The sequence below is a fragment of the Panthera tigris genome, chromosome C2 (genome assembly GCF_018350195.1).
Source record: "Panthera tigris isolate Pti1 chromosome C2, P.tigris_Pti1_mat1.1, whole genome shotgun sequence".
In the NCBI taxonomy this organism is placed as follows: domain Eukaryota; kingdom Metazoa; phylum Chordata; class Mammalia; order Carnivora; family Felidae; genus Panthera; species Panthera tigris.
Window position 1 is genome coordinate 118,785,559 of NC_056668.1, and position 21,320 is coordinate 118,806,878.

General features: G+C 37.7%; 1 protein-coding gene and 1 long non-coding RNA gene across 10 annotated transcripts in view; one reads left to right on the forward strand and one right to left on the reverse strand.

Moving 5' to 3' along the window:
- SLC9A9 (solute carrier family 9 member A9) overlaps window positions 1-21,320 on the forward strand; it is a 763,188-nt gene that overhangs the window by 68,236 nt on the left and 673,632 nt on the right. For 3 of the 8 annotated variants that reach the window (XM_042998714.1, XM_042998719.1, XM_042998722.1), the window contains exon 3: window positions 3,671-3,721. The exons of the other annotated variants lie outside the window; for them this stretch is intronic. The gene's annotated coding sequence lies outside the window, so the exon portion shown is untranslated. The remainder of the gene's footprint in view (window positions 1-3,670; window positions 3,722-21,320) is intronic. 8 annotated transcript variants of the gene reach the window in all.
- Window positions 1-21,320, reverse strand: part of LOC122241980 — a 33,891-nt gene that overhangs the window by 8,380 nt on the left and 4,191 nt on the right. The window contains exons 2-3 of one of the 2 annotated variants that reach the window (XR_006222107.1): window positions 18,146-18,326; window positions 4,101-4,315 (exon numbers count right to left, since the gene is read on the reverse strand). This is a non-coding gene — a long non-coding RNA (uncharacterized LOC122241980). Of the gene's footprint in view, window positions 1-4,100; window positions 4,316-18,145; window positions 18,327-21,320 lie in introns of those variants that run through there. The other variant, XR_006222106.1, reaches the window with a different exon arrangement.

Sequence of the window (21,320 nt, forward strand, 5' to 3'; positions counted from 1 at the left end):
GGATCTTAGCCTAAAGCACCAGAGACTTAATTTCATCTAGTCCTCTACCTTTCCTCCCTTGAATGTGTTATGGCATCATTGTTACCAGGGAACAATTGTACATCATTCATGTCTGAAGAGCTGAAATGCATACAGGTTATTCCTCAGTTTATTAGCCATAGTATTAATTATGGAGATACCATAATACCCCTAAATTTTTAGAAGAAACTGAGGCTAGAAATAATAACTGGCCCAAAGTTACTCAGGGAGTGAGAAGGCTAGGATAAAAAGGCAAAACTCTTAATTGCTTTCTTACTGCACTTACCAATTTGCTTATTTCTAGGAATTAATCAAGGAGGACCCTTACTTCTCATTACAAGTGATTTATATTCTAAATACTTCTAAACCTGGAGGATGTGCTCAGGATGACCCAAGACTTAAAAACTAATAATACCCTACTCTGGGGTTAGCACAGGAAAGGGAGTTGAGAGCTGAGAGACTAGAGAGATCAGAAGTCCAGAAGTCCACAAGCCTTTGCTTCACTGCCCACAGTGTTAGTCTGTCCTCCTCCAGGCTATCCTTTTAATTCCAGTCTCTCTTCTCCTTTCGGTGGGAACATCTCTCAGAAATAAAATCCTCATATTTTTGTCGAGCAGCTCAGTATAATATGAACATTTTCAAAAAGAAGACAGTTCTTTGAAGACATTTTATTGATGGGATTTTTTCCCCCTTAAGAAACCAGAAAGGTTTGGACTGAGAGTCTGGATATTAGATGGAATCATTCATACTTTGGGGTTTCCAGGGACTAAAGTGTGTGCAAAATTACAACACTCTGAAGGGTAATTTATTTATATTGTATGTCAATTAGTAATATATAGGTGTCCTAAAATTGGTTGTGGTTACATATTGCAACAATTTCTAATCTATTGCTCTTAAAGTGACCAATGAAATTACAAAATATAGTGACAGACGTGATTCCTTTTGAGTCAGTCCACTCCCATTCTGGCTCACACGTTCACTGTTTCTCTACACACACATACACACACACACACACACACACACACACACACACACACACACACACAGAACACCTCAATCACTGAAAGCTGGAGCAATTTGGAAATCAAATTCTACATTTCCAGGTTTGAAGGTCTCTTGAATAATTAAACCCATTCTGGAACCACTTAAGTTTTCATAAATCTCATTTGCTTTTTTCAAGCTATATTCTACCTGGTTCATCAAGGCGGAGTGGTGAGGAAAAGAAATTGGAGTTAATGTCTAGATAGTTCAATAAATAAACTAGGTGGCATTAAAGGTAATATACATATATAGCAATTATCCAGCCAATTTGATGCAGTTGTGATTCCAGAATTTATGCAACTGAATATAGGGCCAACCTTGGGGTTCCTGGTATGCTCCTTTGACTGATCATGTTTTGGCCTGTGGTGTTAGTTTAAATTCTTGAACCTTAAGGGAAATATTGGAACTGTGACCAAGTTAGATAAGTTATCTTACTTCCCACAACCTGTTTTTCCATGTATTAGTTTCTCACCTTTCAAGTTTGTAATGAAAAGTAGAAATAATGGATGTGAATCACTTAGAATAGTGCCTGGCACATAATAGGAAGTTACTGTTATTCTTTTAAAATTTTTTTAATGTTTATTTATTTTTGAGAGAGACAGAGACAAAGACAGAGTGGGAGTCAGGAAGGGGCAGAGAGACAGGGAAACACAGACTCCAAAGCAGGCTCCAGGCTCTGAGCTGTCAGCACAGAGCTGGATGTGGGGCTCGAATCCAGGAATGCGAGATCATGACCTTAGCTGAAGTCAGATGCTTAACCAACTGAGCCACCCAGACGCCCTTTTATTTATTCTTATTACTGATAATAGCACAGAGGATCTTATTCTACCATAATAAGAAAAATCAGGTAGTTTTATAAATACAATTAGAACAATTATACAGATCTTCCTCAATTTATGGAGTTATAGGGTTGTGTCCCAATAACACCATCATAGGTTGAAAATATTTTAAGTACAAATTGCTTTTAATACTCCTTACCTACTAGACACTATAGCTTAGCCTAACCTACCTTAAATGTGCTTAGAACACTTAGCCTACAGTTGGGCAAAATTATCACAAAGCCTATTTTATAATAAAGTGTTGACTTTCTCATGTTATTTGTTGAATATTGTACCAAAAGTGGAAAACAGAATGGTCGTGTAGGCAGAGAATGGTTTTAAGTGTTATCGTTTGTTTATCTTCATGATCACGTGGCTGACTAGAAGCTGCAGCTTGATGCTGCTGCCCAGAATCATGGAAGAGTATGGTACTGCATAGCACTAGCCCAGGAAAAGATCAAAATTCAGAATTTGAAGTACAGTTTCTTCTGAATGCCTATCACTTTCACACCATTGTAAAGTTGAAAAATTGTAAAGTTGAACCATCATAAGTTGGGGACTGTCTGTGTAACTGGAAACTACTTTAAGTATCATTGTATAAGGATAACCTTCATTTTCCTTAAAATTCCCTAGGAATTCTCAAACGATTTCAGGGTCTTTACACTTCAAAATTATCTGTAAACTTATGCACTGAAAATACAGCATATTGACACTTTTTTTCAACATGATGAAGTCTTACATCTACTCAGATAAATTAATGTCATGTTGATTAACATCTTTGGTAGAAGTAAATGTAGGAGCCATTGAATAAGCCAATTCATAATATCTTCTCTAGCAAAACTCTGTATTCTGATGTTCCTTACTTTAACACTCTTTGAGATGTACCAAGTTTTTCTTCTTCCTTTCTGGTTGTGCATGGTTGCTTTTAACTTTCTTCTGACATTTTGTAATACTAGAACTGTGTCACTAGACAGATACTTTTAAAAAAATGGACTTTAAAAATTTTTTTTGTGTTTATTTATTTTTGAGAGAGAGAGAGAGACAGACAGACCGTGAGTGTGGGAGGGGCAGAGAGAGAGGGAGACACAGAATCTGAAGCAGGCTCCGGGTTCTGAGCTGTCAGCCCGGAGCCCAATGCAGGGCTCCAACTCATGGACTGTGAGATCCTGACCTGAGCTGAAGTTAGATGCTTAATCAACTGAGCCACCCAGGTGCCCCTAGTCTTTATTTTTTAAAAGCAGTTTTAGGTCTTCTGACATCAGTCCTAAGCAAGATTTGATCATCTAGCTGCTCCCTTCCTCCATGTGAGTTGGCACAAAGGAGACCAGTACCAGCGGTTGCAAACTGCTTAGATTTACATCCTAGGGAGGTGACACAATTGCAACAAAGTAAAAGTTTTGTCTATCTTTTGATGAGTGAGTTCTAGTAACTATAAAGTTGAAGATAATTACACATTTCTTTATATTTTCTTGAGGATAAAACAGCTGTAACAAGAACACAAAGGACACAAAAATATCAATGAATGTTTTCATCTTTTTCTCTTAGTTCATCTAGTATTCAATGATGAAATATTGATAAGGAACATTACAATATTTTATAATTACCTTATTTGGGTACATTTCCAGAAATTGATGTTTTGAAAATCAAAAGCACTTAACAAGATCCAGCAATATTAATATTAAGGTATTGTATTAGCTCAAGCTTCCATAAGCTTGATAATATGCATAATATAATAATATGGATAATTCCATAAGCTTGCGTGACTTAAACAATAGAAATTTATTTTCCCACAGTTCTGGAGACTGGGAAGTCCAAGGTCAAGGTGCAGATAGATTCAGTTCCTGGTAAGGACTCTCTTCCTGAATTGTAGATGCCTATCTTGCTGCGTTCTCATTTGGTTGAGAGAGACAAGGTATCTCTACCTCTCTTCCTTTTTTCCTGGGGCTACCAATCCGATCAGATTTGGGCCCAACCCTTATAACCTCATTTAAACTTAGTTACCTCCCAAAAGCCCTGTATCGAAATACAGTCATACTGAAGGTTAGAATTCAATATATGAATTTTGGAGGGACACAATTCAGTCTACATCAGGTATGTTTTTAATATAAAAATAAATAAAATAGGAAGGGAGTCAAACAAAGACAGGGAAGGGAGAATTTTCTAGGGTATAAAGAGGTAAAATAATGGTGTTTCAGTTTTTTAGTTATTGAAGTATGGGCTGCCCTTAAGTTAATGGACTCAAGTTTTACTGGTACAAACAACCATTAACTAAGAAGCATTTTCTGGCAGACTGTCCCACAAAAAGGTGTGAACTAGCATCCTTCTCACAAGTTTCCACAGAATTTTCAGCTAACTGGCATTGTTATAGCAACTGGAGTGCCAGAGGAAGCAGTCATGGTCTTTATCATCGTCATGTGTCACTATGGCAACAGGCGCCTCTGGAAAGTAAAAGAAAAAATCTTAAACTGTCAACTAGAATCAAAGAGGTTTGTGAAGGGAAAAAAGGTGGAGGCTGAAATGAACATGAGGCTGGAGCAAAGGCCAGAGCAAAGAGAAATGATTGTACAGAGCTGAACAAACAAGAGAGAAAGGAAACAATAAGCAAAACAGAGGGCAGAGACGTGGCTTGCATAGGAAAGAGGAAGGCAGGAAGAAACATGTAAACATAAAATAGTGAAAAAATGTTTCCAGTGAGAAGGATTTGTAATATTTATTGATTTGAATAGCTCTGAGATCCAGAGATAAATGAGCATAGGATGTTAAGGTCTATGCTGTTGGAACAATCCAGCATGCTATTATTAATATTAAAGAAATATTGAGAATGAGGCAACAGGATAGTAAAAAGGAGTAAACCAATCTGTGGAGTGCTTTTGGCATAGCATCCTGCTGACTAGGAATTCTTGTAATATTTGGTGTTCAGAGGCACCACATTTAAATGTGGATCTTCCTTTATTGGGCAGTATGATTGCTTTAGACAAAGGCATGTTGCCATTTGGTCCATTATAAATATATATTTCCTTCATTAAAGGATCTTAATGGATTTTTCTTTCCAAGAGAGAATTAAGATGATTATTCTAATACTGTTAAAAAGTAGGTGGCAATGTCATTTGGAATAAAACACTTTCACTTAATATTTTCTGTTTTATTAGTGGTCAGATAGATCAAAAGTTTTTATGGCCCAATATTAATTTTTGTGAAGAGAAATGTGTACTTTATTAAAAGGTGTTACTAAAATGTTGATACTTTTTTTAAGAAATTATTTTCAGAAATGAGAGATTGCAGGGGCACCTAGGTGGCTCAGTCGGTTAAGCATCCGACTGAAGCTCAGGTAGTGATCTCGCAGTTCATGAGTTCTAACCGCGCATTGGGCTCTGTGCTGACAGCTCTGGAGCCTGCTTTGGATTCTGTGTCTCCCTCTCTCTCTGCCCCTCCCCTGTTCACACTCTGTCTCTCTGTCTCTCTCTCTAAAATATAAATAAATGTTAAAAATTTTTTTAAAAAAAGAAATGAGAGATTGCAGAGGGAATTGAAAGAGAGGCAAAGAAAGAAGTGATAGTTGTAGTCTTAACTAAAGCAAAATAAAAAGAATGAAGCTTGAGATTAAACCACAAAAATAAAACCAACAGTCTGGGTGGTTTGCAGAAATTTGGTCCCAAGGATTTTAACAGGATTTAATTTCTTTCCCTAGTTTAAAATTTTTTAATGGCAAGCATTTCTCTCAAGCACTGTATTTTAGGTGTCATTTACTAACTTGGAAAGGGGTGGTTTGTGGCCATTTCTGTTCTGTTCAGGATAAGTCAACTGGTTGACAGTAAGGATGAACAAACCTCTTTAAGAAGGCCCAAATTTTCAGTGGCCAGAGGCCCTTTGCTGACCTGCTCCCACCAGAAGTAAAAGCTCCAGAGATATCACAGCACAAATATCCATCTTCTCTTTGGATCCATCCCCAAGACTTGGATACCAATAATGATACCTCCTTCCGAAAGTTCATGGTTTGAAAACCATGCAAAGCTTTGTAGTGTATAATCCTCACAAACAAGTTTCATTTTTCTTTTGAATATTGCAGTTATGTTTTAATTTTTTCTGCCAACACACACAAAAATGTCATTATTTATAAAATATGTGTAAAACTGAATGCAATATGTAAATAAAATTGTCAATTCCTGGTGTTCTAGTTACTGGAAACATGAAACAAAGAAGTGAGGAAACATGCAAACAGACGTCAAATTGAGGATTATACCTTCACAAAAGTAAACTTGTTTTGAAGTATAATATATAAACAAAAAAGTGACTAAAGATTATAAATGTGTTGCTTGACGCATTATGTTGTAGTGAACACACTAGTTTAATCATCACCCAAACCATGATATGAAACATTATATTATAGCTTCCCCATGGTTTTCTAATAGTGTAAGAAAAGAGCCTGACATATTTTGCAGCCACATCCATTTACATTGTAAGATGGATAAGCAAAACAAAAATGTTCCATTGCAACTTCTAAGAATTTTTTGTACCATGTGCAAAGAGAGACCCCTGCTGGAACATTTTTTTTTTAAGAGAACCTCTAAACTAACCCACAGAAACTACAGAGAAAAAGAAATAGCTATGACTCTTACTGGCTTTAAGATGAAATTTCTGAATGCATTTTATTCCAAGAAATAGAAAATCTTTAACCTCTACTAAGGTAAAGGAGGCTTTGGGGTTTTCCTTGATATATACTTATCTGATTTTCTTTAGATTTCCAAGATTGGGTAAAAATAGGGTCTAACTTTTTCTGCATGTCTCGAGATCCCTATTTCTTTGCTCTCTGCTGGGCTGATCCCCCCATACAACCAGGGTGCTCCTGGAGACCTGCACGCAGTGGGGTGCATGGCCACTCCTGATGCTCTCTTTGGCATTATCACCTACTATTTAAGGTGTGCTGTCTGTGGAGGTAGCAATTGATTCTAGAGCATAAACCGTAGTTTCATAGTCAGATGGATGCATATCACACCTTACTAACTAATTTAATTTATTCCAAGTTAGGTACTGTGTACTTGCTCTTTATTGGGTGTCTGCTGGTGGTATATCTGGAGTCTTTGATTGCACATCATGAGACAGAATGTCCAGTGAGTGCCCTGATGAGGAGTACCAGCTGAGATGGGAAGCCAAGAGAATCCAGACTTGACGTGATAAATGCATTAGCATGTTGCTCATCCTGAAGTAGGAAAGTGAAGGCTGGAGCAATTCCCTGCTCCAACTGCCTGCACTTGGGAAGATTTGATCGAGTTCCTTAGGCAGAGAATGGGGCATATCCAGAGGGATTCAGGTGCACAAAATATGGGCATGATGATAATTTTAGAACCTGCACTGCTTTAATTTTATTTAAATTTCCCTTCCCCCTGAAGTCCACACTTACCTCCTTCTTTGTTTTCTGCCTCAGCAAAATACTATAAAACACCTTCTTCCTCACCCCAAAATGCAGTATGCCAACAGACTCATCTCTTTCTCACCTTTACCTGGACAACTCTTAAAAAATTACAAAGTTCAACTGAATTCCAATTCATGACACATTCCATATCCATTCATTTCAGCTGCTGGAATGCTCTGGGGTTGCCAGGTGATGGTCATCATGATCTTTCACCTGGACCACCATGACACTAACAATTGGTGTCTTCGACTAATCAATTCCCCAAATGGCTGCACTAAAATCATAGCTCTCTAATCATTAAAACATTTATAATGTATACAAATATTGAATCACAGTGATGTACACCTGAAACTAATAGGATATTACATGTAAATTATACCTCATTTAAAAAAGAGAAAAAAATAGAAAACCTATTCTACCTCAGTCTTAGGTGTTTTTGAGGTCAAAATTTCCTAGTACGGCATAAAGGGCCCTCCATCATCTACATGCTTTTTGGATTTTTAGTTCTGTCTCTTGGTAGGGATTTCCTCATATCCCTACACTCTGACATTCTTACTTGCTTCAGGTTTTCTAAAAACATCTTTGCACATGCTACCCTAATAGGAACGTCTTTTTCATCTTTTATTTACCATGCCCACGGTTTGTGACTATCTCCTTTTTGAAACTTTTGTAATCCTTCCCCTCCCACTTCAGTTGAAAAGAGCCATTTCCTCTTTCATGCTACTGTTTGAACCTGAACATTTTTTTATGGTCACTCCTTTGCCAATTTCTTGAACCTATTTATTTACCTGCCAATTTCTCCAAGCTGGAATATAACCACACCTGATTGATATTCTTACTGCTTAGTCCAGGGTCTGGCTTCTAAAAAAGAGCTCCTTAAATATTTCATTGTGTAGTAAGATGCTTCAGTGCTGAACCCTAATGATTCTGAAGGAGTGATTGCAGGAAATGTAGGTAATTTGTTATTTTAGCTAAGGGGCATATGGAATTTATTTTAAGAAAATCTATTAATGGGTAGGGGCCCCTGGGTGGCTCAGTCGGTTAAGCGTCCAACTTCAGCTCAGGTCACTATCTGAGTGGTATGAGCCCTGCGTCGGGCTCTGTGCTGACTGCTTGGAGCCTGGATCCTGCTTCAGAGTCTCTGTCTCCCCCTCTCTCTGCCCCTCTCCTGCTCACACTCTGTCTCTCTCTCTCTCTCTCAAAATTAACATTCAAAAATTAAAAAAAAAAAAGATTTTCTTTCTTTTTTTAATTTTTATTTTATTTTTGAAAGAGAGAGAGAGCGAGCAAACGAGCAGGGCAGGGGCAGAGAGAGAGGGAGACACAGAATCTGAAGCAGGCTCCAGGGTCCTAACTGTTAGAACAGAACCCAACACAGGGCTCAAACCATGAACCGTGAGATCATGACCCAAGCAGAAGTTGGACACTGAATCGACTGAGCCATCCAGCTATCTATCCCAAGAAAGAAAATCTATTAATGGGCCTTTTGTTATGCAAAGGTAAAGAAAAATTCAGTTCCAGAATGTCCCAGGCAGGACATAGAGAAAGTTAAATGAGCTGCATTAGCACACACAGTAGATTGTCTTCACTTTGGTCAGAGTGGGGTTTTTTTTGTTTGGTGGGTTGGTTGGTTGGTTTTTGGTTTTTAATTTTTTTTACTATTTATTTTTGAGAGAGAGAGAGAGAGAGAGAGAGAGAGAGAGAGAGAGAGAATGAGTGGGGGAGAGGCAGAGAGTTTGAGAGAGAGACACAGAATCAAAAGCAGGCTCCAGGCTCTGAGCTGTCAGCCCAGAGCCCGACACGGTGCTCAAACTCACGAACCGCAAGATCATGACCTGACCTGAGTCAGATGCTTAACTGACTGAACCACCCAGGCGCCCCCGTGTTGTTGTTTTTTATAGAGATTATCATAACATTGAATGGACATCAGGCTGAAGATAGGTTGGTGGAAAGAAATAATATTTCTCAACCCTTGTGACATTGTCAAAGGCACTTCTATGTCTGGGCAGTAGGCTGGCTATAAAACATGGGATCTATCTGGGGGCTAAAGAGATAGTTAGGTAGCAGATAAGCCCAAGGTAAGGTAAAAACATTGACAGAGCTTTACTTTCCCTTGTTTCTATTTTAATTTCCTCTGTAAACTCCTAGCCTCCAATTATATTAAACACTCTAGCCTAGATTCAGTTGAACTTTGGCTATTGAATGGTAGTGAATGGTGGTATCCACTCAGGACAAAGCAACTTAGTTAGGAGCAGTAGGGGCACCTTTCAATGTGCCCAGAGAAGTTCTGAGTTCAGAGGAAACTGGCTGGATAGAGCTGCTGCTAATTCTTCTGGCACCCTTGTAAAAATTAAAAAGTACCCATTCTTCGGTACCCCTTACTTATTTCTGCCAGGAAATTGGTCTAATATACTTAAGTTACGATTTTGTTAAATTAACATTTGTTAGGTCGAGCACAAGGTGCCAGATGGTGATCTGCAGTTCAACAACAGACCACAAGAGAAAATCAAATAGAGACATTTATTATTCACAACCCTGGAGGAAGTATCTGGTATTTGCAACACTGTCATTACAACAACTGTCTCCATGCTAGTGAAAAATGGAAACAGGCAATCATTTTTGAGCTTTCTATGGATTCTGTAAGCTACTGAATTTCTTTCCAATAAATCAGCTTTCAGCAAAAATAGAGTGGAATTTTCTTGCTTGTATCTGAAACCCCTGATCTTCATTATAGCCAATTATCCTTTGGTTTACAAAATGCAGTACTCTTTACATGCTCTGGATGAAGGGTATGTGTGAGCACATACGTACATGTGGGACTTGGGATAGGCAAATATAATCTTTATGGCTTTAGAACAAATTACCAATGAAATATTTTGAATTTTTTTTTTCAAATTTTAAGACACTATACTACAAGGTATGAAGAAAAGAACTAGCATTTTCTGGGGGTCACTGAATAAACCATGTGCTTTATGTATGTTATTTTGTTTAAGCTCTAGAATAACTTTTGTCATAGGCATCAAATAGAGACACTACAGAAAGTTTCAACATAGTCAGAACTGTTTAGATATCCTTTAATTACCATTTCTTAGAAACTCAAACCTCTGCTTTATGTAACACTCTCTCCCTTCAATATCTTTATGCCTGTTTTTGTTATCTTTGAATTTTTCACTGTGTTTAATACTTGTCACATAGTAGACCCTCAAAAATGTTTAGCAAATGGCATTAGAGTCATATACCATATGCTACCCCAAACTGCTTTTTACAGGGTAAATAAAAAGCTACTTTGTATTCACTTTAAATATTGTAGCAATGGATTTTCATTTTCTTACAGACCATGTACAGCATAGCAAGCTTGATGTCTCATCAAGCTTGTTAAAAGAAGAATTTACCTGTCTGTATACGTCTGTGCATGTATAGGTCTTTTGTTTTGGAAAATGACAGTGACTGTGATTACTATCTACAAATCATTTAAATGACTGCTGTATAATTAACAATCATTTCTACATCGTACACACAAAGATTCCCATTTGATTTTAACCCATTGTTGCTATTTGTGTGCTGTTAACTTTTCTCATTGTAGATTACAACACACCACTTAGATTTACGTTCAGGCAGATTATTTTATGAGACAACTGGGAATCCCTTACTTCCTAATGTATCCCAATACTTTCTAATGTTGCTGCACTCCTTCATTTAATAACTATTTATAAAGCACCTGCTGTGTGCCAGGTGCTGTGGGAGCTTTGGTGCTATTTGGACTTCAGTGAATTGTAAGCATTGCTTTGATCTTTCAGATGGTCCCTTTGTTTTTAGATTAGTAACATGAAAATCTAAGTTGTATAACAAAGAACCCAACAAACCAGTGGATTAAGAAATGTAATTCCTCTCATGTAGTGGTCCAGGATGTGTAGCTTCTCTCTTGCTTCTGCTGTAGGTTGGTACCCTTATGTCAAGGGTAAAAGGTGGGTCACAGGCACTTCTCTGTTTCAGTTCACAGAAAGGAAAAGTAGGATGGAAGCTGCATGTACATTTTTTTAAAGCCCAAGCCTAGAGTGACACACAATACTTCTGTTCACACTCCATTGCCCCACCTAGAAGTAAAGGGGCCTGGGGCCTCGCAGTCCCTAGCTAAGTGCCTACCTGTGCAGGTCCTTCTACATTTGCACACAAGAAGGGAAGATGGAAATTGTCTTTCACAGCCTCAGGACACTCAGGACTCCTTAGCACTTTATCTTTTGAGCAGTTTAAGTCATTGCCTTTTTTTCAATCATCACCTTAAAGCCATTCTGAAGCCTCACTTTTTTTCCCCTATTTTTTTAAATTGAAGTATAATTGACATACAATATCCTATTAGCTTCGGGTATACATTGTAGCGATTCAATATTTTTTTAAAGTTTTTTATTTGGAGAGAGAGAAAGAGTGCAAGTGGAGAAGGGGCAGAGAGAGAGAGGGCGAGCGAGAAAATCCCAACCCAGCTCTGTGCCATCAGCATAGAGCCTGATGCGGGACTTGAACTCACGAACCCCGAGATTGTGACCCGAGCTGGAATCAAGAGTTGGACACTTAACTGGCTGAACCACCCAGGGACCCAAATATTTTTATGTAATATAAAATGACCCCCACAATAAGTTTGGTTACCATCTGTCACAAAGTTACTATAGTATTATTGACTATATTCCCTATGCTGTACATTACATCTCCATGACTAATTTAGACTTCTTAATCCCCTTTACCTATTTGGCCTGTCCCCCAACTCCTCCCCACTCCTCCCCACTCATAAACACCAGTTCCCTGTAACTATGTTGGTTCATTTGTTTTATTTTTTAGATTTCACATATAAGTGAAATCATACAGTATTTGTCTTTTTTATGTCTGACTTATTTCACTTAGCATAATATCCTCTAGGTTCATCCATGTTGCCACAAATGGCAAGATTTCATTATTTGCTATGGCTGAGTAATATTCCATTGTGTATATATACAAAACATTTTCTTTATCCATTCGTCCATTGATGGACACATAGGTTGTTTCCATATCTTGGCTATTGTAAATAATGTTGCAAATGAACATAAGGGTACATATAACTCTTTGAACTGGTGTTTTTGTTTTTGTTTTGCTTTTTGGATAAATACTCAGAAGTGGAATTTCTGATAGTTTTATTTTTAATTTTTTGAGGAACTCCATACTATTTTTCATAGTGGGTCTTCCAATGAACATTCCCACCAACAGTGCAGAAAAGTTTCCTTTCTCTACATCCTTACAACACCTGTTATTTCTTGTCTTTTTTTTTTTTTTATTATAGCCAGTCTGAGATATGTGAGGTGCTATCTCATTGTGGTTTTGATTGGCATTTCCCTGATGATTAGTGATGTTGAGCATATTTCCATATATATGTTGGCTATCTGTGTGTCTTCTTTGGAGAAATATCTGTTCAGATCCTTTGCTGTGTGAGATGCTTATGTTTTGCATTTTGTGTTTATTTTCTGATTATGTAGCCAGGGCTCTTCCTTCCCTTGCATTGAATTAAGATAAGGGAGCTATACTGGAGCCTGGAAAACAGGAGTTGACTGATGCTCTTGCTTTCAAAAACATGAGTTAATTGAATGGAATGTATTAGGTCAGTCTTTCTCAAAATTAGCCTTGCATCAGAGTCACATGGAGGGTTTGTTAAAACAAACCCTGCTGGGTCCCTAACTCAGAGATTCAGTTCAGTAGGTAGGGCCTGATAATCTGCATTTATCAGGACTGAACTACTCGATGCTTCTCACCCTTCCAAGTGTTTTCCTCTGTGGAAGGCCCCCAGGGCCTTCCTGTAACCCTCATGAGCAAGCCTAATAATCCTGAAGTTCAATTTCCCAATAGCTCTGGACAATCAAGACATAGACTGAGATTGAATTTGATTTGAGTAAGGAAACATGACATTCTTGCACATCTGGATCTGTAGGGTAAAATTGTTATATGCTTCACTGACTAGGTTGCTAGTCAGGAATTTGCTTAAGGCACTAACCCTTCTCTTTATACCTGTAAATCTTTCTAAGGCCACAGGGAGAGTACCTCAAAAGATTACTTACATGCCCTGTGATTTAGATCTGAAAGAGGACTGGGGCAAGAGGAATACTTCCTGAGCCTGTAACCAGGATCCTGACCCTCTGCTCATCCAGCCAGCACAGGTATTCTGAGATTATAAGGGAGGTGACCTGGTACCCTGGTTCAGCAGCCCCTCATTTGCTCTAGACCTGAGGGCTACACTCTCTGCCATACATCTATAAATACTTTTACATTTAAGCAACAGGTAGAAACCTTTTGCAAAAATTATAATCATTTCCCAATTCTCTGAAATAAAAGGCCGTTTTATATATGCCAAGATATTTAAAACAGGGTTCTAAGTCAGAAATGTGTACTATCCCAATATTGTAAGCAAAGACACTTTTCCATTTGCCATGTACTTACCCAAATAAAGTGTTTTCTGGGATAAAGTTTCTTCTGGGAAACATGTATCAGGGAAATCTCCAAAATATCTGGAATGTATCATCTAATGCTTTTTTCTGTCCTTTCAAAATTACCATTCACTTTGGCTTTGGCCTATTCTTTATTGACTGAAGTTCTAAGGATAGCCAAGGATAGTGTCTGTTTTCTGAATTATTTTTTGGCCATTTCACAAAAACATGGAAAGAGATGGTCACTATATTTAAAGGAGATGACAATGGAAAGAGAGGGTGATGTAAATAAGGTTTCAATATTCATCAGGTATTGACAGTGACACATGCTACTAGAAAAAAAAGTGGAAAATGTCTCTATTATAAAAGCCTGGTGTTCATACTGCATCATTCATTAATTCATATTTGCTGTGTACAGAGCCTACAACTATTTGACATAGAACTTTCCAAGTTTAGTATGAGACTAAACTTTACATGATTTGTATAGAGGCTGCAAATCCTTACTTTCCACATGTAGATGAACTCTTTCAGGTGGCATATTATATGGTTCTATTGGGTTTGGCGTAAATGGAACACAACATGCAACAACCCTTCAAAAAGGCAACACTGAATCATTATTTATCTACTCTTATAGTTTAGACCCAATACATTTTTGTAGCTATAAAAATAATCAAACTGCATACTCTGCTATGGAGACTGGTATGGGGACTGGTATTACTTCACAGTTCTAAATTCAGAATAAATTAGTAAAAATAGCAGCTTCTCCAGTAAGAGCATCATGGGATCCAAAATTTTCAGCAACAAGAAAACTGCAGTGTATAATGGGGCACTTATAAGTCAGCTGAGGGTTCTGTCTTTTTTGGTTAAAATGTAGGGAGTTCTTATATGTGTCATTTGGTTAAGATATAAGGAGTTCTTAGATATTATGCTAGGAGATGTATATATATTTCTCATTTAATCCCTCCAGTAATTCTGTGAGGCTAGTACTTGTTTTAGCTCAGGCTGCCATAAGAAAATACAATAGATTGGGTGGCTCAAATAACAAACGTTTATTCCTCACAGTTCTGGAGCCTGTAAATCCAAGGTCAAGGTACCATAAGGGTTCGTACCTGATGAGAGCTCTCTTCTTGGGTATTAGACTACCACCTTCTCACTGTGTCCTTACATGAATTTTCGTTGGTGTTTTTGGATGGAGAGAGAGAGTGAATTCTTTTGGATGGAAATAGCAAGTTCTCTTGTGTCTCTTCTTATAAGGGCACTGATCCCAACACCCTTATGACTTCATCTAAACCTAATTATCTCCCAAAGACCTCATCTCCAAATAACATCACATTGAACATTAGGACATCAACATATGAATTTTGAAGGATGCAGTTCAATTCATAACAGTACTACTATTATATCCATTTTATAGAGAAATTGAAGCTCTGAGAAGTTAAGCTAATCAGTGGGGGAGCCAGGAATTATACCCTTTCTAATCCCTTAGAGGCCATACTACTCTTATGGAGCCATCTTTGTGATAATGTCACTGGCTGATGTCAGTATCACTTAATTCCCCAGGCCTTAGCAGCTTGTGTCTACAAATGGAGTCACAGTTCCAACTGGACATCTCTTTTCCTCATCATTTAGGGCCTCATCCCTTATAAAGTGTAGCCCTCCAGTCCTTCTGGGAGAAGGTAGACAGATATCTCCTATGGGCAGCAATGATTCAGCTTCCATAACATATTTCTCCTCAGGCACCTGCCCTCTCCATCCCCCGTCCCAATGCCTCACCCTAGACTGAGACTCTGGAAACTTCAAGCTTTATGGCTTCCTACAGGAAATATTTATTGAATGTTTTCTGTGTTTGAGATAGACTATAAACAAGTGAAAAATAAAATATACACAGGATTCCAAATTATGCTGCATGTGTCCATGTGTGTTGCAGAGGGCAAAAGACATCTTTCTTCCCCTTTTATGAGTGTATTAAGAAAAAACATCCAAAACTTAGAAAAAAGTAAAATATAACCATGTGCTCTTTTAAAATCATACTAACTAGTGGTTCTTAACCAGGGGCAATTTTGACCCCTAGTGGTTGTTTATTTAAATCTGGAAACAATTTTAATTGTTAAGATTGGGAGGTAAGGTGCTACTGGTGTCCAGTGAATAGAGTCAGAGGTGCTGCAGGACATCATACAACCCATAGGACAACCTCCAGCAATGGTGATCTAAATTATCCAGCCCAGAGTGTCAAGAGTAGTGAAGTCAAGAAACCTGTACTAGAGCATTGTCTTCCAAACCTGATTAAGAGTCAGCTGATGCTCTAGCAGACTGCAGGTTTGACTTTCTACTTACTGTTGATTATTTTTCCACGATGTAAAGTTGTATGTCAACTTCTAGAAGATTGATAAGCTGCCAATGATTTCTATCTAGTACAAAAGTTTTATTGTACTACTAATGGTAGTCATTGACCAGTTTTTTTTAAATCTAACTTTGCAGTTCTATTCCAAAATTCTTTTCTTCTCTGAATTTATATATAGTTGATGCTCAGTGTTTGTGGCAGTTACATTCTATAAAGTCACTGTGAACACTGAATTAGTGAATAATGAACCATTAGGTTTCTGCTCGGTAAAGTTGGATGTTACCTTCTAGAAAATTGATAAGCTACACAAGATTTCTGTCTAGTACAAAACTTTTACTGAGGAAAGATATGGTTAGATTCCTTCAAGCTTCTCATCACATTTTCATCAATTAATCAACACATAACCTTGATTTTTATGTGTTTCTTTTAAAGACACCTTATTTACTATATATTGTTGATTCCTTTATGTTGAACTCCCAGCCAACTGCACATAACTCATGTCTGAAGGAAGCTTATCTAATACACATATTTTCTCTGTAAGGCATATCACAACTTTCTTGAGCTTAAAAACAATAGATGGCATCCCAACACTTTGTGTGGGAGTCATTTTGAACAGTAGATTCACCAAGAAAAAGACAAAAATTTTGTAAAATGTGGCAATAAATAGACGTCAAAAAGGATACTCATTTACAGCATGAGAGCTGAAGTAAGAAGGCAGAGCTCCTTCCTCTTTGCTGGCAGCTGGCAACTTAGATGTTGGGAAATTCAATTTTTTTACTTTTCTGCACCACACCTCTGCACAAAGCCTTCGTGAATGAGTGCAAAAGTGCCACGAGTATTGATTTGGGGTTACAACTAAATTTTAGTGAGTAGACAAGTTTACAAATACAAATCTGTGAATAATTGTTTCTTATATTCTTTTTTAAACCAGACTCTGTTAGTTCCTTCATTACTGAATTAAATAAATATTTGATACGTGCTCACTATATTTGTGTGAAAGTTATGTTTTTAACTTTTTGAAAATTAAAATAGTTCAATACTTTTTGAATGTCAAAATTTGTTATGTAGGTAGACAAATGCTTGATGTCTTAAAGGTGTTTTTAGGGCAGTAGTTCTCCCAGGTTTATTTTAGGGACGTGAGTCCCAGCACAGTAGGGACTAGACCCAGAGACGAATGTACATATCAGACAATTTACTATGTTCACAGTCTTCTCTCCCTTCAGATGTTTCTGGGCTAAGCCCCCTGTGCTTGGCACCTATTTCCCTCAGGATGAATTTTCCCTTAGGAGGTTCTTGGGAAAACAAGCTGCTACTGAGCTCACTGCACAATTCCTAGAAATGTCAGACATGTCTGAATCCCAGGCTAAACTCAAACTGGGACTTCTAGAGACTGGTGAGAAGCCGGTCTTCAGAGTCATGGCAAAAGTAAAGTCAAGGGGACTGAGGTCAGAAAAGGTTCAACAAGATCCAACAAACAAACAAAAAAATTGTGAGGGGAAAACTTCCCTCCCCAGAGTGAATCTTCTGGGAACTAAGGAAATTCTCTTTTATCAGAGAACTTTCTGGAACCTAAAGAAATAAGTCCCACAGCCTGTAGCAAACTAAATGTATAGATAGCATCTTTAGCATACAATTAAGAGTTTATCAGAAAATTAACATGTAAGGAATCCTTGCAAGTAGGAGGTGCTACATTACATTATACTGCTAAGAGGAAGACTGATGTCTTAAGAACCAAAAGTAACTTCATGTTCCCTACATACCTAGGATCCATGTGAATTGCAGTTTTTGATACCATCATATACTTTATGCTTGGGAGTTTTTTGGGTTTTTTTTTTTAAGTTTATTTATTTATTTTGAGGCAGGGGGAGAGAGAGAGAATCCCAGGCAGGCTCTCCACTGGCAGCACAGAGCCAGACATGGGGCTCACACTCATGAACCATGAGATCATGACCTGAGCTGAAAGCAAGAGTGGGACACTCAACTGACTAAGTCACCCAGGTGCCCCGTGGGGAGTTTTAAAATTAAATACAAATAGTATTTGTAGTATTTTCTTTTCCTTTCCTTTCCTCTTTCTTACCTTTCAGCAACCTGGATTGTCCTTAGGTCCTTGTGAAGATTGCAGGGGTGCTATTCTCATCATCTGGAACTGTGGTTCTCAATCTGGAGACATTTTTGTTAAGGGTGGATGGGAAGTGGTCCAAAATATCAATAATGCCAAGGTTTTCAAACTGGTCTACCTAGGGGTGAGCAAACTGTTTCTGCAAAGGAATGGATAGTAAGCATTTAGGTCATACTCCTTTGCAACAACTCTACTCAGGTTGTAATGTGAAACTAGCTGTGGACAATGTGTCAACAAATGAGCATGTATGTGTTTCAATAAAATTTTCTTGATGGACCCTGTTAAATTAATTAAACCAGGAGGCCATTAGGTTGAGGTAGCTCTGTTGCAATGGTGGACTACATTAGCAAACTAAAATCCTAGCCTATAAATGACTCAGATTTATGAAAATGAAACCTAAGGACAACCAATCACAAATAGCCAACTCGGCTTTAAGTTATAGTCAATTAATAATTTCCTTACTTTGCTTCCCCCTTTTCTGTGTGAAAGTCTCTCCCTGAGCTCCTTGTCAGTGGAGCTCTGCCATCACTTCGAATTTGGTGATGCTCCATTGCAGTAGATTTATGCTCAAATAAATTAAAAAACATTTTTAATATGCCTCAGTTTACCTTTTAGCAGCATTGAAATTTAACCTTCATGTAATTTCAATATATTACAAAATATATTCATTTGATGTTTTTCAAAAATTAAAAACATAAAAGAAAAGTCATTACTTAGCCTGCAGCTCATATAATAGAGGTTGTGGGCATGATTTGGTGCATGCTCGCAGTGAACAGAAAGCTTTTTGCTTCCATCTGTTTCAGAAGAAGCACAGTATTTTCATTTAGTGAAAGCATTTATTCTTTTTTTTTTAAACTTACAACATTTTAAAGTATGATTTGTGTTGGATAATACCAGTGATTCAGCTAAGAAGAGCTGTGGATGAAGAATAGTCCTTTTTATGTAAGCAATCATGTTATGTTCTGGTCATTAAGAACTGAATATTTAATAGGCTCATGGACTGAGGAAAATTATTCTTTTTCTAAAGTGTTTATGATTTGCTTATTTAATCTTTGTCCCTCTTTTCAGGCTTCTTGGCTTTTTTTTGGCTTAGTACTAGATTTTCAGAGTAAAGCAGACCCAATTTTCTGTGGGGCTGATATTTCACCAGTGGTGAGTTGTTTCAGATTCTGGGTCATTTACATTTCAAGCCTGCAATTTGATCTGATTATCACTGGCTGAAAAGAAACACTAAGAGCTTTATTATGTGGATTGAACTGGATAACCCATCCTAAGGGCTGCAGTAAAATTGGAAGAAATTGGGAGTCTGGAGGATAGTTGCTTTCCATTTATTTCTTAGCAGTGGAATATCATGGAAGAGTTTCACAAACACTATTTTCCAAAGAACAACTGAAAGAAGCTTGAAATTTCTGCTCAAGAACTAAGGAAGACTACCCTTTACCAGGGTGAAAGGAAGAAAGAATGGAGGAGAACAAAAACGGTTATTATTCGAAAGGCTGAGACATGCCTAAAAAGAAGGAAAGTAACAGTATTGTGCTCCCAATACTTTCTCCTTTCCTAAGTGATATAAAGGGTACCTGTAAAAACTTCTAGAACTGATAAGGGAGTTTGCTATAGTGCCCAGAATACAGTATAAAATATACAAAAATCAGTAGTTTCTCTAAATTTACCTATTAGAAGACGTGGTAAGGGAAACACAGTATCCCATTCTCAATGTCAGCCAAAGACATAAAATAGAATAAGAATTGAGCCTATTAAGAAATGTACAAAACATACATGGTGAAAATTACATTTACTGACAAGTACAAATAAAATAAATGAATAAATGGAGAGAAATTGTATTAGGGTTCTATCAGTGAAGCAAAACCATTATGAGTGATGGAGAGTAAGGGATTTATTAAAGAATTAGACCTTACAACTGTGGGAACAAGTTGAGAAATCAATGTAAGGCAGTTGTTTGTGGGGTTTTTTTATGTTTTTCTTTCTTTCTTTCTTTCTTTCTTTCTTTCTTTCTCTCTCTCTCTCTCTCTCTCTCTCTCTCTCTCTCTCTCTCTCCTTCCTTCCTTCCTTCCTTCCTTCCTTCCTTTTTTTATTTTTGAGATGGGGAGAGAGACAGAGACAGAGTGTGAGGGAGGGAGGGTCAGAGAGAGAGGGAGACAGAATGTGAAGCAGGCTTCAGTCTCTGAGCTGTCAGCAAAGAGCCCGACATGGGGCTTGAACCCACAAACCATGAGATCATGACCTGAGCTGAAGCCAGACGTTTAACTGACTGAGCCACCCAGGTGCCCCTATTTTTTTTTATTATTATTTTTAAGGCAGTTGTTTTTGCATCTAGTGTGCTGGCCTTGTGTCAACAGACTTGGCAAATGGGAAAAAAAGGTGGTCTTAAGTGGGGGAGAGCAGGGAAAGACTGGAAATTGTGTTTTTCTTTCATCGCCTCCAACTCCAATGATGCAGGTCTCTTGCAGAACAAGCTGACACCCTTATCCAGTGTGAGCCTGCAGCATAAACTTGACTCAGATTCAGAGAGCTGAAGAAGGAAGTCTGACATTAACTGGAGGAGCTGTAGGCCCAATTAGTCCTTCATTTCCTCCCTTAACTCTTGTCTACATTTCTTCTGTGGCCAACCCTAACCGGAACCACATAGGAGAGGAAAGTGTAAAGAGCATAGTTCCAGATTTGCTATGTTCACCCTGTATAAAGCAACCATGCATACCATGTCTCTCGATAATAATAATAGTATAATAGCAAACACATAGCATGTGCTACATGGTAGACACCTTTCTAAGTATTTTTCGTTTGTTAACTCATTCTACACCTCACTACAACTATCTGAAGTAAATATGATTATTAGCCTCATTTTATAAATGAGGAAACTTGCCCATGACCACAGAGCTCACAAGTGGCAAAGTCATCATTCAAACATAGACGGTCTAGAAAGACTATACTTTTTAAAATGTTAAGGCTTGCCAGATTAATATATTTTATTATAATCTAAATTAAAATCCTGATGTGCTGAGTATTGAGAATTTGTGAGATTTTTCTCAAAGTGTATCTTGAAAAGTGAATGACTACATACTGTAAAACTCTAATAACTGAAATATAGAAATTGTATTTTATAATATGTAAATAT